Source organism: Panthera uncia, chromosome F2 (assembly GCF_023721935.1).
Source record: "Panthera uncia isolate 11264 chromosome F2, Puncia_PCG_1.0, whole genome shotgun sequence".
In the NCBI taxonomy this organism is placed as follows: Eukaryota; Metazoa; Chordata; class Mammalia; order Carnivora; family Felidae; genus Panthera; species Panthera uncia.
Window position 1 is genome coordinate 12,594,928 of NC_064812.1, and position 13,155 is coordinate 12,608,082.

General features: G+C 45.5%; 1 pseudogene; it reads left to right on the forward strand.

Moving 5' to 3' along the window:
- Positions 1 to 8,808: 8,808 nt before the first annotated feature.
- On the forward strand, positions 8,809 to 10,954 carry LOC125924943 (60S ribosomal protein L38-like; annotated as a pseudogene).
- Positions 10,955 to 13,155: the final 2,201 nt, after the last annotated feature.

The window sequence follows — 13,155 nt, forward strand, 5'->3', positions numbered from 1 at the left end:
AGCTATTACTAATACCACTGTCATCAGACATAGGACGCAGGTCCAGTCTTTCCTCTGAACACAGAACACCTACTGGCAAAACTCATGGCTGTCAAATGCCAGTCCCTGATCGAGCAACTCACCAATCTGCAACAGAATCTGGCGTCAAGGTGCCCTTTATGAATTCGCGATAAGATATAGCAGTTGCTCGGGTTTTTTTTTTTTTAATGTTGTTATATATTCTCTAATCGCTAAAGTGGTGCCATCCCTATGTCTGCCCGTCCGTTGTTTCCACAATTTTACTCATCCGTGGATCTCAGGATCTGAGAACACCCGGCACACCTCCCTTGACCAGCATCGTCTCCGGATGCTCCTGCATGACGTCACTTGCATTAAAGGAGTCCTTCTCTCCCTGTTCCTTGCTCTCCGGCACCTACTTGCTTTAGTTTTCCTTGTAAAGTTATACATTTATTTGTCCATCTGTTTATTGTCTGTCTTCCCTCTTAGAATGTAAGTTGCACAACATCGGGCACACTTTTGTTTTTCGTTCATCTCTGTATTCTCAGGTGTCAGCACACTCCTTGGCACGTGTACGTATGCTATTTCCTCCAAAAACCTAAAACAGACCAAGAAAATGAAACAAACAAACAACCAAACTTGAAAAAAGACTCTAGATTAAATGACGTGGATGAAGAAAGAAGGGTCCTCCTTTTAGAGCCAGAGAGAGCTCCCATGAATACACGCTTCCAGGGCCCTCGGAGCCTCCCTTCTTGCCTCTGCAGACTGATACGAGGGTCCTCCGGAGCTTTAGTGAGAAAATTGAAGCCAAGCTTCTGTAGATGATACCGTCCGTGCAATTGCTGGTATCTCTGGCCCCGGCTTGACTTTGGTATTGTTCCAAAGTGTTCGTCCAAGTGTGATGTCCTACCCCCTGTGACCCTACCCCCTGTGAGGTGGTGAGCACATCCTATACTCCTCATGCACTCACTGCTGCTGCAAGCACAACCTGAAGCAGAGGTCACCTCCCGAGCACGGAGCAGGCCATGCCCATCACAGGAGTCCAGAAAGACGCAAGGTCTACATGGCAGGAACCGGGCCTGCCTCGCCCCCCGCTGAGCCTTGAACCAACCGCAGTGTCTGGCCCACAGGGGGTGCCCCACATCATCTGCTGAACAAATGAATCTGACTGGCTGGCAGTGGGCAAGAACAGGCAAGCCCTGACGACAAGAACATGACTTAGCGGGTCCTAAAATCACATGGGAACTGAGGAGCTAAAGAGAAGGAGGAGAGCTCCGGAGAGGAAATGTGCTGGGCTCTGCACAGGCAACATGAGCAAAGATCTTGCTAGATCCACCCCTAAGACTCTTTGAATTCCTTGTCTGTGTAAGTTCTTGGATGTCGATCCAGAGAGAAAAATACTTCTCATGCCTTTCATACTCATCTCTTAGACTGTTCATAGCAGTCAAACCTCCAGAATGACTAGGGAGAGACGGTCTCGGTAAGTTTAGAAAGTGAGAAAAAAGGAAGGAATAAGGGAAAGAGGGAGGGAAGGAAGAAAAGAGGAAGAGAAGAAGGGGGTGTGAGAGGAGAATGGAGACTCTAGTTCTATCCAGTTGGTCCTGTAAGGTCAGTTTGTCCCTTTTGACCTGGGAATCAACTGTGGGGAGGAGATACAAAGATGATAGATAGATGATATAGATGAGAGGAAGAGAGAGACAGAGAGAGAGAGATGGGTGGATGGATGGGTGGTTAGAAGTTTACATAGGTAGGTAGATAAATGATAGATAGACAAAAAAGATGATAGATGATGATGATGATGATAGATAGATAGATAGACAGATAGACAAGAGAGGTAGATAAGAAATGGATGGGTGGAAGATTAGATAAGTAGGTAGATAGATAGATAGATAGATAGATAGATATAGAGAGATAGAGAGATAGATGGAGGTTTTTTCAAGGCTTTAGGCATGAAGATGTTCTTGTTGGCATTAATCAAAAGAGCAAACAATCCAAATTACCAACATATTTTGCTGAGGGAGGTGAAATTGTGGTAGATCTCCTCTGCAGCATTGTGGAGAGAGATTTAAATGATGCATCTGAGGATTTACAGCAACATTTTTAAAAAGAGGCTTATCATGTTACATTTTTATTTTTTTTTTTTTAAATCATTGTAACAGCTTTGCTGAGATAAAGTTCACATGCAATCAAGTCACGCTTTAAGGTGTGAAATTCCACGATTTTAGTATACTCGCAGAATTGTACAAGCTCACCACAACCAGTTTTTAGAACCTATACAAACCCTCCCCCCAAAATGCCTTACCTTACTCACCAGCAGACAATTCCCATTTTTCCTAATCCCTAAGGCCCAGGAAACACTCATTTTTTTTTCTATTTCTATGGATTTACCCATTTTGAACATTTCATAAAAGTGGAATAATGCAATATGTGACCTTTTGTATGTGGCTTTTTTACTTAACTTTATGTTTTCGAGGTCCATCCCTGTTTTAGCATCGATCCCCCATTTCTTTTTTTATTGCTGAATAATATTCCATTGTGTAGATATAGCTTGTTAACCCATAGACTTCATTTGACAAACATTTGGGTTGTTCCCACTCTTTTGGCTATTATGAACAATGCTGTTATCAACATTCCTGTATAAGCTTTTCTGTGGACATATGCTTTCATTTCTTTTGGGTGTATGTCTGGGAGTGAAATTATTGGGTCACATGGTAACTCTCTGTGTCACCATTTGAACACTTGCAAAGCTTTGTCCCAAAATGACTATACCGTTTTACATTCCCACCAGCGGCGTGTGATGATTCCAAATGTTCCACATCCTATCATGTTACATTTAAAAAAATTTTTTTAATGTTTATTTATTTTTGACAGAGAGAGAGAGAGACAGAACATCAGGCAGGGGGTAGGCGGGGCAGAGAGAGAGGGAGACACAGAATCTGAAACAGGCTCCAGGCTCTGAGCTGTCAGCACGGAGCCTGACGCGGGGCTCGAACTCACAGACCGTGAGATCATGACCTGAGCCGAAGTCGGACACTTAACCCACTGAGCCACCCAGGCGCCCCTCATGTTACGTTTTTATCATTTGCTCTCTGCCTCCCTCTGTGATGCTCAGGCCCAGTTGCCGTGGGTTTTCTTTAGACTTCAGATTTAATGTGAATGAGGGGAAAGTTTGAGTGGCTGTTAGGGATTAAAAAATCTGGCCTTAATTTCTACTGATACAACTCACTTTTAATTAACAGCAGGGGAAAAAAAGGAAAGAAAAAAAGCTGTGTCATCAATCCATCCAGATGTCAGTTGCCATTTAGCTGTGAACGCTTACTTTTTACTGCACCGAAAACTCCCAAGATGTATTTTGACATTATTTACCCTCCTTTGTAATTAGAGTTAGCAAGACCGGCATCTTTTAACATGAGGGTGTTCTTTGAATACCTGCCACCATTTTGGATGGGAAACCTATAATTATAACTTTTACTGTATTATGCTGCTAAGTTTATTTTAGATGAAAAAAAATCCTTTGGCTCTTTGGTCATGGTCACTGGAAACAAAGAACGTATGAGGCAATGAAGACAAAAGAAGAAAAGCCTGGGGGCCCCACATTCTTTGATGATGCAAATTTAGTGTGTTCAAGGCTCTGCTACTTACAAGTAACCAGCTGTAGTGGGTTGAATGGTACCCCCCCCAAAAGAAGTGCCCATGTCTTAACCCCTGGAATCTATGAATGTGACTTTCTCTGGAAAAAGGGGTCTTAAATTTCACAAGTTGAGATCATCCTGGACTATCTGATCAGCCTTATAGTCAACGACATGTGTCCCTATAAGAGACATCCATTGGGCAGACACAGGGGGAAGAGGAGAAGGCATGTGAAAACAGAGGCAGGGGCTAGAATTAAGCAAGCCACAGCCAGTGAGCACCCGGAACCCCCAGAATCTGGAGGCACCACGGAAGGATCCTTCCCTAGAGCCTTTGAGGCAAGCCCTGATTTCAGACTTCTGGCATCAAGAGCGGAAATACAGATTGTGGCAATTTGTCACGGAAGCCCTAGGAAGGTAACACACCAGCTGTGTGGTCTTGACACGATTATGTCATCTTCCTGAGCCATTTTCGCCTCATCTGTTAGGTAAGGACAGTACCACCCACCTGTAGGGGCGTAATGGGAATTAAACCTAACATGATTCAGACAGCCTGGTGCTCAGTAGGTGCTCAATAAACGGTAGTTGTGGTTATTACACTGCTGTTATTATTATTATCAATTTCACAAAACTTGAAGGGAAGCAATAATCAGAGACCCAAGAAGGCTTTAAGACTCTGCTTTTGTTCTGTTTTGCTTTTTCCCCCTCAAGATATGTTATGAAAGACCGGCCTATTTTTAATGCAGTTTTCGAACTACTGAAGGTTTGCGTTCAAGGAGTTCTTTCAGTGACCTCACCCTATGCTGAGATCCATGATAAATGCTAAGCTGAGTAAATATTAAACCAAAGAAAGTGGTCAAGGAAGCAGGTTATAATTAAGCGGGTGTTACAGTCTATTAACCCTCTTTATAGGAAAAAAACAATGGTCTTTCCATGAAAGAAACCCAACTTGAACCACAGGCTGGAAAATCTTAAGAGAATGGAGTTCATTTGATTAGCCAGTCGTGTTTCTCCTCTCAATAAACCCTGGCCAAATTCAGACAAATGGACTCCCAATTTCAGGGAGAAACCCAACGTCTCTCTTTTTCTGGCTTTCGTGCCCTCTCCGGGCATTCACTCATCTTTTCTATGACAACTAGGATTACCCTCCCTCAGTCACTACCATCTGTCGTTACTGCTCTCGTTTCTACTACCGCTGTCCTAGTTCGGCACCTCCTCAGTCTTCCCTGGATGACAGCTGCTGTCCCCTCACTGATTTTACTCTTTCCTCTGTGCACCCCTATAGACCATTTGCATCCAGCAGCCTGAATGAATGAACTTGTAAAAGCATAAATTACTCCACGCCAACTTAAAGCCCCCCCCAGCAGCTTCCCATCTCCCTCAGAACAGAACCTAAGCATCTTGCCCTGGACTCTGAAAGCCTAACATGTCCTCTTTCCCTAGGTTCTGTCACACTGACCTCCCTTCTGCTCCCCAAACTCACCAACCTCATTCCCTCCTTTGGGACTCTCCTTCCAGCAGCCTCTCTGCTTTACAAGGCAGCCCCTTTCCTTTCTTATGAATGGCCCGTCCTTGACTCTCACATCTCTCTTGCATGTTTCCTCCTCAGAAAGGCTGTCTTTGACCACCAACCACTCTCAATTCCACCACCTTGTCTGACTTTTTTCTTAGTGTTTATCTGAATAGGCATGCTTATGAATTTGCTCACTTGGTTTCTATCCCCCTCGTTAGAATATAAACTTCTTTCAAGCAGGAACTTGGGCCATCTTGGTCACTGCTCTGTCCCCACCGCCTAGGATAGTGCCTGGCTCATCAAAGGTGACCATAAATATCTATCAAGTGTTCAATGATTATTGACTTAGAGCAGTGGCTCTCAAATGGGAGTGATTTTGCCCCCAGAGGATATTTTCAGGGTCAGGATATGATACTTGACTTTGGAAGGGTGGGTCCACAATGTACACAGAACACTTGGATATGACACACACTCTAACCAGGACTATATGAAAGATTTACCAGAGGGGAGACTTTTCCCAAAACTTTCATTACCATACCTACATACCTCCTGTTCTACGATGTATACCATATTGGTTCTCTAAATCAGCTTTAATCTAAATACATTTCTTTTTAAGCTTTGACCTCGCTGGTTTTATGAGATTGTATTCTTTTCTACCAATTCACTTTTTAAAATGGCTTTATGGGAATGCGATTCACGTGCCATACAATTCGCCCATCGAAGGTGTACAAATGAATGGCTTTTAACATATTCCTAGATATGTGCGACCATTACCACAGGCCAGTTGAGAACATTTTAATCAGTACTAAGCATTTAAAAATGTTTATCTACCCGCTCCCCGCAGGCATCTTGCTGACCAGCAATGATAGAAGGTACCTCCCTTTTGGACACTGCTTGACATCCAGTCTTTGGGGTACAGAGCAAGATAGGGGTAGTTGGGCTTCTCCTGATGTACGTGGCCTACGGTTTGGGAAGATGGATATGGGTGAGGAAGGGTTAAGTCCTAAGGAGCAACAATATAGGGCTTTGTGGTTTGTGGAGAAGCCTGAGGTCAGGAAAGGAGCCAAGAGTGAAGTCTCTGGTTTGAGGTCTCCAGTGCACAGATTATGGTGAGAACATGTTGGGAAGCATCAGAGATTAGGACCCAGGTATAAAAGCAGAGTTTCTCCAAGGGGGTTGTCAATTACAGGAAGATGCCTACAGCAGCAGGGAGCAGCCTCCCGGCTCAGTCCCACCCTGCCTGGCCAGGCTTCTGGATTCAGGGTCCATCCTGGTCCTCTGACTACACTCCTCCACTCCCAACATCCTGCAGCAAGGTGCTGGGCAGAGAGCAATGCCACATTCTCTAGGAGACCAAGACTCTGGTCCTAGCTGTCCCCCCCCCCCCATCACTCCAGGGTCACCTCCTGAGGGTCCAGCCAGATCTGTTTACAAAGACCCTGACAGCTCCATTCAGGCTACCAAAAATTTTACAAGACAAAAATAGTACACTCAACCTTTCGATGTGGAAGTCTGAGAGAAATGGCATGATTTTTACATGGGCATCATTTGGATGGAAAAGGACGTCTGCTGAGAGATCAAGCCCTCTCTGCGTTGTAGGAGGCAGGGAGATAAGCATCACATAAATACAGACTTGGCACGTGGAGCTTTCATGTCGGTTCTTCTGACACCAGACAGTCTGTTGCCATGGAAATTGTTCCATCACTTCACAAATACAGCCTCCCTTCCAGAAGTGCAGAACGGCCTAGCACGTCTGCATTTGGGGATCAGACTTGAAGGCTATCGTTCTGCCCCACGCAGGGCACACCTCTCGCATCTCTCACTTTGTCTTCTGACCTCACGATGAAGGATTTGGCCGCATTAGCATGATACGGTTAAAGGGTAGTTTCCCCTTTACTGACAAAGCGCCTCCAGGAGTCTTTCCTCCTCTCGGCTAGCGAGCGGATGCATGGTGCCTCGTTGGCCTTAAAGAATCCAGCCCCAGCTAAGGGTCTGTTCGGCCCGCTTCTGGGTCTGGGGGAAGGTGCTCTTGAGATATTTCGTGTGACTGGCTGCAAAGAAGGCGTTTGGTTGTCTCCTAAAAATATCCCTTTGATAAGACATCAGGCGAGTCTGCTGGCTCCCAGGCAGTGCTCAGGGTGTCAGAGAACACACAGAGATGGCTCAGGCCAGCATTCCTGTCGGTGTATTTACGCACTGGTCATAGTAACACAGGCTGTAGCCTAGGCTTCCAGTTAGCAAAGCACTATCTATGTGTTATTTCACTAGGTCTCAGAAGTTCCCCGAGGGAAGATAATGCCACGATTAGTAGCACTCACCCAGGGAGGCTGGGAAAAGTCAAACAGATGTCTTTTGACTCCAAATCCCTTGCTTAGAGCCCATCCCACACCCTCAGAGAAACACGGTGCCTGGCAGAAAAGGATCAGAGCCAGACAAAAGTACAGCCAGGTTGTCAATGAGGGATGTAAATGAGGAGGGAGAGAAAAATCCCATGTTTTAGGGGAAGTCAGAACGACTTCACGGAGGAGGCAGTATTGGGTGAACTAGATGTGTGAAAGTGGGAATCGGGAGTGAGACTCCTCCTCAGCCAGAATGCTTACAGATTTCCCCGAGGCTGGCCTCCCTGATAACGAGTAAGGAAGAAGTTGGTCTTAAACGCTTTCCACATCCTTTGTATCCGTGCTTTGCGTTTATACGGTAAGGGTTAAAGGAGTTCACCCGATAAAGCACTTAGTACTGTACCCAGTGTGAAATGTGGTTAACGTGTTACCTGTAGGACCGATCTCTGATTCTGACTAACAAAGACATCGATGATCACTGAATTTTTTGCCATACTTGTCAATGTTTATTTCAGAAGAAAAAAAAATAAGCTTAGGAAAGGAGTAAGTGGCCTTCTATCTGTTGTGACCTAGATCTTAACAAATACTGTTGTAAGTGCTTTACTCCTGGGTTGGCAAATGGCCTTTATAAGGTCGAGGCAGTGAGCTGGTTCATAGAAACGTGCGTAGCCTATGTAGATGACAAGCTTCTTCCACCCCCAGCCATAAACTCAGGGGCAAGGGCAAACGCTTTTTGGCTGTCACAGAGCTCAGGCGCGTTGCTCTTTAATTCGTGCCAACAAACTCCGTGAGTACTTTAGGGCCTGTATTACGGCTTCAGTACAGAACAAGTCCTACCTACAGCATTCCTAGGACATGACAAGGTTCCAAGATGAAAAGTTTCCTCTAGGTCACCAAGGGCGAAGGGGAGGGCTTTGTGCCTCATAAATAAGATACAGGCATCACATTGATTTGCCTTGAGCTATCACTTCCCTTTTGGAACACGATGAGAATAGAAAAGCAATGCCGGTTAAGACACAAAGACACACACACCCACACACCCACACACCCACAGTGAATGTGAACCAAGTACACATCGACACAATCACAGCTGCAGGATAAAGGGCCGTGAGCAACACAGACATCAGCGCTTGATGGGGTTACTAGCCTCCAGACACAGGACACCCCTGTCCTCAAAGGCTGCGGAGAAGACATTCGTAGGTTAAACCCCTTGGGGCATAAAACAGGCTCCTCACCATCTGGTTTCCTCTCAGATTTAGCAAAACAGAAGCATCATCACAGCTGGACTTCTTAGAAAAGTCCTGACGGCATCACCCAGTAACAGCTAGCGATGAAGGAGAAGGAACATCAGAAAATTACACTACTCTACGGTCTGTGTGGCAAGAAGGCACTCCCATCTCAGGATCCCTTCGGGGAGTCGCTGTGATAGGAGATTTGGCTTTCAGAGGGGGCGTGGACACGCTGACTCTTTTCAAACACCCTAACTCATATTCAGACGTAGTCTAGTCTGGTGGTTAAGCCCTCAGGCTCTCAGACCATGCTGCCTGGGTTCGAATGCTGGGTCTGAATTTAAATACTGTGTGATTTGGGGCAAATCACTTACCCTCTCTGTGCTTCATTTCCCTCATCCACAGAAAAAGCTTACCACGAGGATTAAATGAATCAATCAAATAAAGCACTTGTTACGAAGTGAACGTACCAAAAGCATCACCTACGATTGTTTAAGCTCTTTTTAGGAAGTCGGGGGATTGAGTAATATATTCTAAGGCATTTCCATCAGAAAAAAAAAAGATACACTTAAATATCCTTGTTTGGTTTTGCGTTATGTAAAGGAATAAGCACTGCTTAGGTAGGAAATTAGTTGTTTGACTGAATAAACAAATAATAATTAGGACATGCTTAATATGTGCCAGGCGGTGCTCTGAGCCTGGGCATATAGCTGAGGGAAAAAACAAAACTAAAAAACAAACAGAAAGATACACATCTCTGTTCTCATGAAGCATACAAAGTTGGAGAGAAACACGCAATAAGCAAGATAAATAAGGGACATGGGGGGCGTGTCAGAGAGTGTTAAGGACCACAGAGAAAAGACGTTGCAAGATATCTCCTGCATGCCATCATGTTATCATCAGTCAACTCTACTGATCACCCGTAGACGGTCAGGCCTGTCCCGGTCTCGTAAACAGAAATATATCTCCGAATTAGGTGAAATAAACAAGACAATATGGGAAATGTGTACACCTCCTATTGGTAACACGGGCCCAATATTGTTTGAGTTACCTGAGGTTGTGCCCAGAAAGGTGGAACTGTCCAGCAATCCTTGGCCTGTCCCCCTTCCATCTCCCTGTAGATAGAGTTGCCCCTTTTAGACTACTGTGTTCTTTGGGGATCACCTCTTATTTTTTCCTCTGACGCCGGACAGAAGCCTCCTATTTCTGAGGGCAGCACAGGTATTTCATCTGCACTGAATCAGCCTGCAGTGGTCCAGTCGTGTTGTATTTGCCTCTTGCAGTCCCTGTGGTCCAGTGTCGGCTGGCCCAGAGCATGCTCTGAACTACAGAGCTACCCATCAACTCTCCCCCAGAATGCAAGACGGGGGCTGGGAATGGTGGGGTGAAGGGATGGAGTGGGGATGTCAGCAGCCCTGAGCTCTAGTAAGAGATGTTTAAATAGTGACGAGAATAGGTATGCGACAATGAAGATTAACCTCTGAAGACCCGAGGTCAGGCATTTGTTCGGAAAACACTAACTGAGCACCTTCTGTCCACCTGGCATTTTGCAAGGGCACTGGGTACACGGCGGTGAAAAGACAGAGGTGTCACCTAGCTTCCTGGAGCTTTCAGATGAAAGCAAGATGGCACACACACTGTCACAACCATATTCAACGGCTGAACAGGTTGAATGAACCCTTCAGAAAGCCCTCCGTTGAGCCTCATCTGGCCCCATGGAAATAAATATCATCATCTCCACCTTAAATGAAGAAACTGACATCTGAGACTAAATAAGGAAAGTCAGAAAGGAAGGAGACCACCTAAGACACCGTTATGATGGGAAATTGACAGCTCAAGGTATTTTTATAATAAAAGGACTGACCTCCCAGCTCCTCTCGAGCTGAGGAAATACGGCACTTCAAAAACCAGGCAGGTGAGTGTCTCTTGGGTGGTGCCTATCACACGCTTGCCTGCGCCCCTCGTAACCATGCCTCGCAAAAAATTGAAGAAATCAAGGACTTTCTGCTCACGGCCAGGGGAAAGGATGCCAAGTCCATCAAGACCAAGGAAAAATAAGGATAATGCAAAGCTTAAAGTCCGATGCAGCAGATACCTTTCCACTTCGGTCATCACAGACAAAGAGAAGGCAGAGAAACTGAAGTGGTCCCTGCCCCCAGGTTTGGCAGTAAAGGAGCTGAAATGAACCTGGCACACTAATTGGAACTGTATTAAAATTTTAAAAATTCTTAAAAAAAAGAAAGAAAGAAAGAAAGGGGGGAAAAACAGGCAAAAGATGAAATTTCATCTGTACATAACTTAATGTGGAAACAGTACATTCCCCAGGCAGGTTGATGTGGGGGAGGGGTGTGAGAATCAGCAAACCCACCCAACCTCCCCAGGCCAAACCTCCCTAGTGCATCCCCGACTGTGGGGCGCGAACAGTAAAGGAACCCAATTACCAATAACGGGCTTTAGTATCACTCCTCAGGGAGCAAGACGTAGTAGGGGTCTGAGTTTCATTCCCTGCTGATAGGGAGGGAGGGAGGCAGTGAATGGGGAAATCAAATCATCCATCCTACGCCAAGCCCTTGGAGAGCACCCTCACCTCCTTCCTGACAGCGTCCATGGGTAACAATACCAGCAGGACAGGTATTCGTCTACACCCAGAGATGAGAACACGGTGGCTCAGAGTGATGAGGCAATTTTCTACTTGCATTGGGCTGGGGAGATGGCCAATGGCAGTGTACGTGGATTTATTGAGTTTCTGTTACTTACCAGCACAGGGCTCTGCAGGGCTGTATGCAGGGCAGTCACCATCCTCGAGGATGTTTCCAGCTATCTCCCGCAGGAGAGGAAGGCCTTGACTCAGGGAACTCTTGGAGCCTGACCACAGATGGAGTTCAGAAGAAAGGGAAGCTGTGTGGATCAACTGCAAGGTGCCAGGAGCCTTCTCTAAAGGGTCTCACCCTTGCAGAGAAGCTCAGGAGCCACCCAGGCAGATCAGCAGACAAGTTTTTAATGGAGGCAAATACCATCAAAGGAAAAAGCTACCCCTCCCGGTTACGGGCATCAGTTGTTTCCGTGTTATGACAGCAGAGAGCGCGTATCTCCAGTAGAGAGCAAGCATAGGAAGGGGGAGGCGGGATCAGGGAAGGGGCCTTTGGATTTGTCTAAAGCTCCAATTTCCTTTCATGAATATTTCATTTAAATCCTGTATTAATCATTAAGTGGTAATGACTGTCTCTGTCTCCCCTGCACTCACTCTGTCTCTGTCATTCAAGCGTGTATTTCTGTCTCCCTTCCTCCTTCTCTCTCTCTTCTGTCTTCTTCCCTGTCTGTTGTTCATCACACCTTTGATGTCCTATTTCTCTCTCCATCTTCTTTTCTTTATCCTTCATACTTCTCTGCTCAGTTTCCTCCTCTCTCTCTCTCTCTCTCTCACACACACACACACACACACACAATTTTTCTCTCCTGCCCTCTATTCTCTTGGTTAGGCAAGAGTATGCATTTCCCATGGCAAAACAGGTCAACGTGTTTGAAGGAACGGATGAAAATCAGAAGATATGGGAACAGAAAGAGGAAGCAGAGAAAGTTAAGGTTGTATGACTTTCTTTCAAAGAGGAAAGTACGATGGGAAGATTATTGGTGCCTCAGCACAAAATCTGTCTGGTTTGTCCCCAGCCTTACCTTCGGCTACCTTTCCCCACCCTGACCCAGACGTCCTCCTTGCTCAAGCCATGCCTCTGTGTTCAAATAATATTAAATGACTAGAATCGTGTTTCTCTGTTCTTTCACCAGACTAAGTTATATGTGTTGAAGATTTCCCATAACTATTAACAAGCATTATTAGTCAGAAATTATGTGAATTTTTTATGCTTTCCCCCCAGATTCTTTGCTATTGGAGTAAGACCAAAAATTGTAAATCATCAAAAACCCAACAAATCCATTGGGTCTGGCACGGCTCCTCTGCCGGAATCTCTGGTGACACCCCCTCGTATTACCTTCTGCTTACCCAGAACTACCAGCACCCTTTGGTCTTTGCAGCCCTTATTTCAGTCTTTTCATTAGACATTTTTATGCCCATCCTCTCATCTTACCTTTATGACAACCCTGTAAATTGAGATGATCACTCTCATTTTACAGATAAGGAAAGGAGGCTAAAAGAAGCAAGCAGTTTTCCCGCGTGCACATGTTTAGTGCGAGACTCAAGTCTCAGATGTGTCTCTTCTCAATTCCTCCAGCTGTTGCCCAGTTGATAGGTGGTCACAAGACTTTCCTCAGTGGCCCCACTGATCCTCAAAGGTGGATTGCTTATTTTGAGATGTCAAACACTAGCTAGCTCTGAAGATGCCAACAATAGCCGCGATACAGAGTGTGCTCTCTTCTGGTCAAATCACTCAAGAGAATTCTTCTTTCCAAGCTCATTCCCTGAGTGTGTAGCCGTCTGTCCCCTTCCTCCCAGG